This window comes from Acomys russatus, chromosome X (genome assembly GCF_903995435.1).
Source record: "Acomys russatus chromosome X, mAcoRus1.1, whole genome shotgun sequence".
Taxonomy (NCBI): domain Eukaryota; kingdom Metazoa; phylum Chordata; class Mammalia; order Rodentia; family Muridae; genus Acomys; species Acomys russatus.
Window position 1 is genome coordinate 68740613 of NC_067169.1, and position 6484 is coordinate 68747096.

Here is a 6484-nt window from a genome sequence, read left to right on the forward strand (position 1 = left end):
TTTCAAATGACACCAAGCCATGATTAATGAATAGTGATGATATTATTCAGTCTTTGATGATTAGTTGCAAACTCCTTAGTTTTTTCCCAGGAGTTATCAGTATGCTGCAGTGATATGCTCACAAGTGGCTCAAAATTTCCCCTTTTTGTTAGTTATTTTCTTGTAAAAAGTCACTCTGCAATTTTATTGTTATAATTTGAAACTTTATGTTAAGAGTCTATAACTAACTAACCAAATTTGACTGCAGAGTTAATCTTAGGCAATAATTTCCCCAGCTGCCAGTGGGATTTCACACTTCACATTGTTGTTAAAGACTTCCTTTTTTCAGATCTTTTAAAGTCAGCATAGTTCCAGTCACTGTAAAGTTTTTCATGAGCAGAGAGAAATATCTAATAAAGTTGTTTTCCACAGTGTTAGAATGAGAGAGTTTAGTTGAAATAGCTCTGTAGTTCATCAGTTTTTACCCGTATATTCACCACCACTCACTAGCTGAAGATCAATGACGCTGTAAAATGCCTTTTGTCTTATGCATACTCTAAAGCATCACAGAACAAAGTATTCAAGCAAGTGTATAGCAATCGTTTCCACACCTTATCATTTAAAGAAAGGCAAACTGTCTGACAGTTTATATTATCGTATTTTATTTTTTATTATGATTAAAGGAAAAAAGCAGTCTAGAAGAAAAGAAGACTCATCTTTCAAAAATAAACTGTATGTTCATAGTGGCCAAAATTAATCTGCTAATTTTATTAAAATGGCATTATAAATAATTACTTAAGATTCATGCATTTTGGGCCCAAATGATAACTTCAACTTATTAATTATATAAATCACTATAAACTAATGCTTTATACAATTCAAATGTGTAACTTGCATGGTGCACTCCTAGTGAAGTCTCAGTAAGAGGAAAAATAAACTTTCTTCACAAAAATATAATAAACCATTTACAATAGTGAATGACCTTGGATCCTATGCACAGAAAGTATTAGGAATAGAATGAAAAGTGATTATGGTGGTAAATGCAGCAGCTTTGAATTGTTACTCTGGTTTTTTACTTTCTCAGGTAGCATTTAGTGATGCATTTAATCATGTTTTATTCTTTAATATGTATTTAATAATTTATACTGCAACTTTAAAAAGTATCCAAAGTACTAAAATCAGTAATGGTTTGAAAAAAAATTTATCCTTCAGGCAGTATTATTCCAAAACCACACAAGCCAGTAAGTTTCTTACAAATTTTGTGAAAATCAAATACCCAGCATATTTAGTTTTAGTAGCTATCAATTCATATGGTCAGCAGTAGTTATTAAATATTCAATGAACCTTCTCTAGACTCAAGGTTATTGCTTCTTTTCCTAATAGTTTTAGAACTTTTTTCAATGGCAATTGCTATTTTAAGATAAGGAAATGCTGAAATAAAAATTTTATTAGAGAGCTTGTATATAGATACGAGAAAGTTTTAATTGAAAAGATTTTAAATCTGTGAAAGGATTTGCCTTGTGTTAACACATTATTTGCTCCACTGTACTTGAAAGATATATACACAAAATTCATGTCTTTTGTTCAAGTGTCAACTTCAGTTAAATACTTGTTTTCAGGTGATTTTTATGCCAATTATCTCCAAAATAGGCAAGCAGAGATGATGCTTTCCTTACAATTTAAACTAAACAACTTAGAAAATGATAATTGGAGTATCTGGTTTTCAAAAAGAAGATCACTTATTGAAATCTGTACATTGGTGAGTAAAGGGATATTTATGTAGAGAATCAGAAGGAATGCATGGGTGATGTAAAATTTTGTTACACAAGAGAAGTATATCAGCTAATTGATGCTGACAGACACTTTGGTATTTCAGGATTAAAATATTACAATATTATATTTTAAAGAAGTTGTGTTGTTTTTATTGCTACTAGAAGAGATTTAGGAATTATCAACCAGAAATGATAAACTTTAACATAATGAAATTAACTGCAGATACTGTTAAAAAAGAAAAGCACTAGAGGAGGACAGGTTAACAGAGCCAGTTATAAGTCGATTATATTTATTCAAATGATATTGATTGTGGTGTGGACATAGATGGAGATAGTAAGTAGTTAGAATTAACAAGAATTCTGGTGAATTTACTGTATCAGACAAATGTAAGAATTGGTGAAGATTATTCCAAAAATTTAGATGACTACTACAAGGAGTTGTATTATTAGCAAAGGTACGTTTTCCTCAGAGGAACATAGACTTATAAATTACCAGCCAACTATTTATGCCTTTATAGAAACCAGTTTTGGCAAGTTACAATTGCACCAAAACATACATAGCAATTTTTCTATAAGGAATTTGTTCTCTAGAGACAGTTGCAGAGGAATAAGATGCACTATATAAAAAGTTATTCATTGCGGCCATCAAGAAGGAAGTACACAAATACATTATTATACAACCACACACTAGAACATTGTATGAACATAAAAATAATGAAAAATAACATATATGAAGTAGAAAGATTTTGAAAATATATTGTTCAGTAGAAAGATGAGATACAGAATTGGAGGGGTGTGATTAATTAATAATCAGTTGTGTAAAGGATGGGCAATGACAATAAGATATATAAGCAAGATCTTGATTTTTCTTTAAGTTCAACATCTCTGTAATGGCAAAAACCAAATAATATTTATACCACATGAAGGAAGATTGATAGAGGAAAATGCAGAATTTTTAAATTACATCACTTTTCATTTTGTGAAATATTAAATATGAGGATGTGCTTCTTACATAATACATGTTTAAATCAAGTTTATTGTTTAGATTTTCCATGGATATTCATGGACTAGTCTTATAATAATATGAGAAAATATAGAAGGAATAAATTAAATTTGTGTTGACTACTTGGAATTCTGAAAATTAAAATGTGAGATATATCAAAATAAAACATTATGATTGGTGGATAATATATTACCACATCACCATATTTTGATTAATATGATTGAGCTTTGATTACACACAATAATTTTAGTATGAAAAATCCTTTGTGGTATATTTTATAGCTTTGTCTTGTGACACTTTCTGTATTTCTTTCTGCAGTTTTTTGAAATACATACACCACAGTTAATTCTTTTTCACTGAATATTATCAGAAATTATGGCAAATAGATAATTTTTATTTAGTATTCTTTGATGATTGGACAACCTTTGTAAAAGAACTGATATAATGTTTTAGCTTGAAGTGGCCTTCTATCATTAAAAAGATTGTAATGACTGATACAGTTTCAACATTTTTATGTATCTATATGACATGCAATCTAATTCTAGTGATTTTTTAGATCAAAGTAGGTTACTAGAAATCACGAGAAGTATTGAATCATCAAATTTCCAATTCTTAAGAATTCTCAGGGTTTAATACAAATTAACCAGTATGGAGATATAGTTTGGCTTACCAAGTAATCTGTCCATTGCAATCCTACAAGATTCACCAATTTTTTAAGAAGCTATATTTGCGTCTGTATGTGCATATTCCCCTCTCTTTCCTCTATGTATGTGTGTGTGTGTGTGTGTGTGTGTGCCTGTGCATGCATGTGTGTATATTTTCTGTGTATTTCAAATTCTTAATAGCCCTGGTGTTTACCCAATTTTTGTTATTCTTCTGTATATTACTTCAGTGCTCATTATTTTGAAGTACATAATCAATTAAGGGTCTCATTTGTGGGAAATGCTTATTCTCTGTTAGCAATCATTTGTTAGTTGACTGTCATTATGTTTTAAGAATAAATGAATATGGCAGCTGTAGATAGATCAGTAGTTAATAGCATTGGCTGCTCTTTCAGAATTCATAACCATTAGGTCCAGGAAATGTCATATTTATTCACGCTGAATGCATATAAGACATAACTTAAGTGCAATCCAAAGACATGTACATATAAAATTAAAATGAAAAATTAAATATATGTTAAAATAAATATATTCAAAAAAATATTAACAATTATATCTGAAACCAAATGGGCATCAATTTTGTTGGAAGAAATACCAAAATACAAATAAAACACTTATAATTTTCATTTAGAAGAGTGTAGTACACAAGCAAAACTGTTGTTACGCAAAAGCATATTCAAATTTTCCTTTACATTGTACTTTACTTGACATTAAATTAGAGTATACAGAACTACATTTGTCTAGAATAAAATAAGTTTGAGAATTCAAAAATAGTACATATTTATATCCTCTTCTATGCTCTTCTATAGTAATTCTGCCCTGGGCAGTAGCAGTAAAAGATAATGTGGCATAGTACAGGACATAAATTATGGTCTTTAACATCTAAGTGACCCCAATTTACATATTGGCTTCCCCTGATAATTTTTCTGCCTTATCATCCTCACTTATAAAATAATAATGGAAATGTGTAGGCCCTCAGTAATTGTTATTTGCATTCATACAGATACCTATTTCTGTGAGAGAGTAGTATTGGTTGTGATACAATGATAACTTTCGCTAAATGACCTAGATACAGTTTGTAGAAAATGAATCTATAAAATGTTAAATGCAAGGTAGATAAGAGGAAAGAAATGTAAATTGCTCACTTAAAAAATATCTGATTGTTTACATACCAGGAAAGAAATGCAATTGTTCAAAGTGGGATTTAGCATCTCACTAATTAAGCTCAAAAGAATGTTTAAAGGGGAAAAAGATGAAAAGGTTTCAATGAATTATCTTGAAATTTTAAGATTATTAATTTAAATTAAATTCAGTTTGTATCTGATGTATCTGACATTTACAAGACCCTGCTGGGTATATTTGGGAATCATTATGTTATCATATCAAAGAACATTTTTAGAGAGGACTTTCTTTTCATTCAAATAATCATATAATATCCCTTGGAAGTATTACTTAAGATATTTTCATGAAAACCAATATTCATGATGCAAGACCTGGTAAAGTTTGTCTTTTGGAACCATGAAAGGGAAAGGTTAAAATATAGAAAAAGGGTAAACTTGACATGTTATACTAACACCAATCATACATGAGAATGGAATGCTGCTCATAATCTATTTAATTTTTAAGTGGTCATTTGTAATATTTTATAATGAAGAAGGCATTCAACTGTAGTAGCAACCTTTAGGTTCAGTAACAAGAAATGCCATATGAATTTCGACATGACCTATACATGTAAAAGGATAATCAGAAGAAAAACTGTAGAGAGATATATAAAGCATCTCTGATTAGGTAAATTTAACTATTGCTAAACTTGATATAGCAGAAATGGGAAGAAAGAGTGTAAACCGGGAATCAAATATCTATATCTTTTTATTTTATTATTTTTTTTTTAGATTTTAATTTGCTGCTGTTTACACTAGGTTGCAAAACTTAAACATGACTTTATGGCAAGATATCCTATTTATTGTACTTCTCATATCTCATGTTCTTGGCATAGAAAGCTTTGTAAAGAACAGTAGAGAGCACTTCTCTGTACAATAACAAATTGGACATATCCAACATGGAATATTTTTCTGTTTTTTCTGTTCAGCATATGCTTCCCCTATTCATACTTAAGATTTTTCAAATACTACTTAAGTTCTTATTAATATCTTAACAATTAACCTTAGATTAGGACATATATTCTTTCTGGCATATACACCTCAAATTTTTCCCACTTTTAAAACTACAACACTTAGAGTGGTCTATTTAAGGTATAAATTAAGTAACATTCAACTGCTCCTAAAGAACCAATTATACTTCCCTATCTATTTCACAGTAGAATTTTTTAAAGTGTTATTACTTATCTTCTTTCTCTCTTCATTGCTCATGAGGCTCCAGTTCTATACACGATACTTCAGTACAGAAAATATTTCTTTCACCATGCACTATTTAAAGCGTAAACTACTTAAAGCAATTAGATGCTAAGCTCTGGACAGAGCAACCCCACTCTCAGAATCTCATATTTTTAACCACCATTATCTCATAAAATCACAAAATTAAAAGAAATTATATACTAAGACTATCTATGAAATACTTTATTGTTTAATAATTGTGTAGAAGAAGTGGAAATTTTGAGTATTTAATAATCCCTTTCCAAATGGGAAATATGTTACTATATTTTCACTTAAGATTAAATCAGCTATACCCTGTATTCTTTCATAAAGAGAGATATTTGTGTGATATAATGACTCTAAAATTTTTCATTAAAACCTCTCAGAATTAGATTAACAACTTTGGCGAAGACGAGTTCTATAAGTATCCTTGGAATATTAAATTTTTTCATTTAGCTGTTTAAGCTGAGATTAACGGAACCATATGCTATGTATAAGATATCATTATCTGAGAATCACAAATTTTGGTTCAATGTACCTTTAAAAAAACTTAAAAATCACTCGTTGAATTGTCACATTATTGTCATTTAATAACAGAAGTTATACTCAGATATTCTAAAGGCTTAAAAGGTTGTTTTTTCTTTTTTGTATGAATTTTAATAATGTTAGACTTCATAAAGGAACTCTCTAGACACA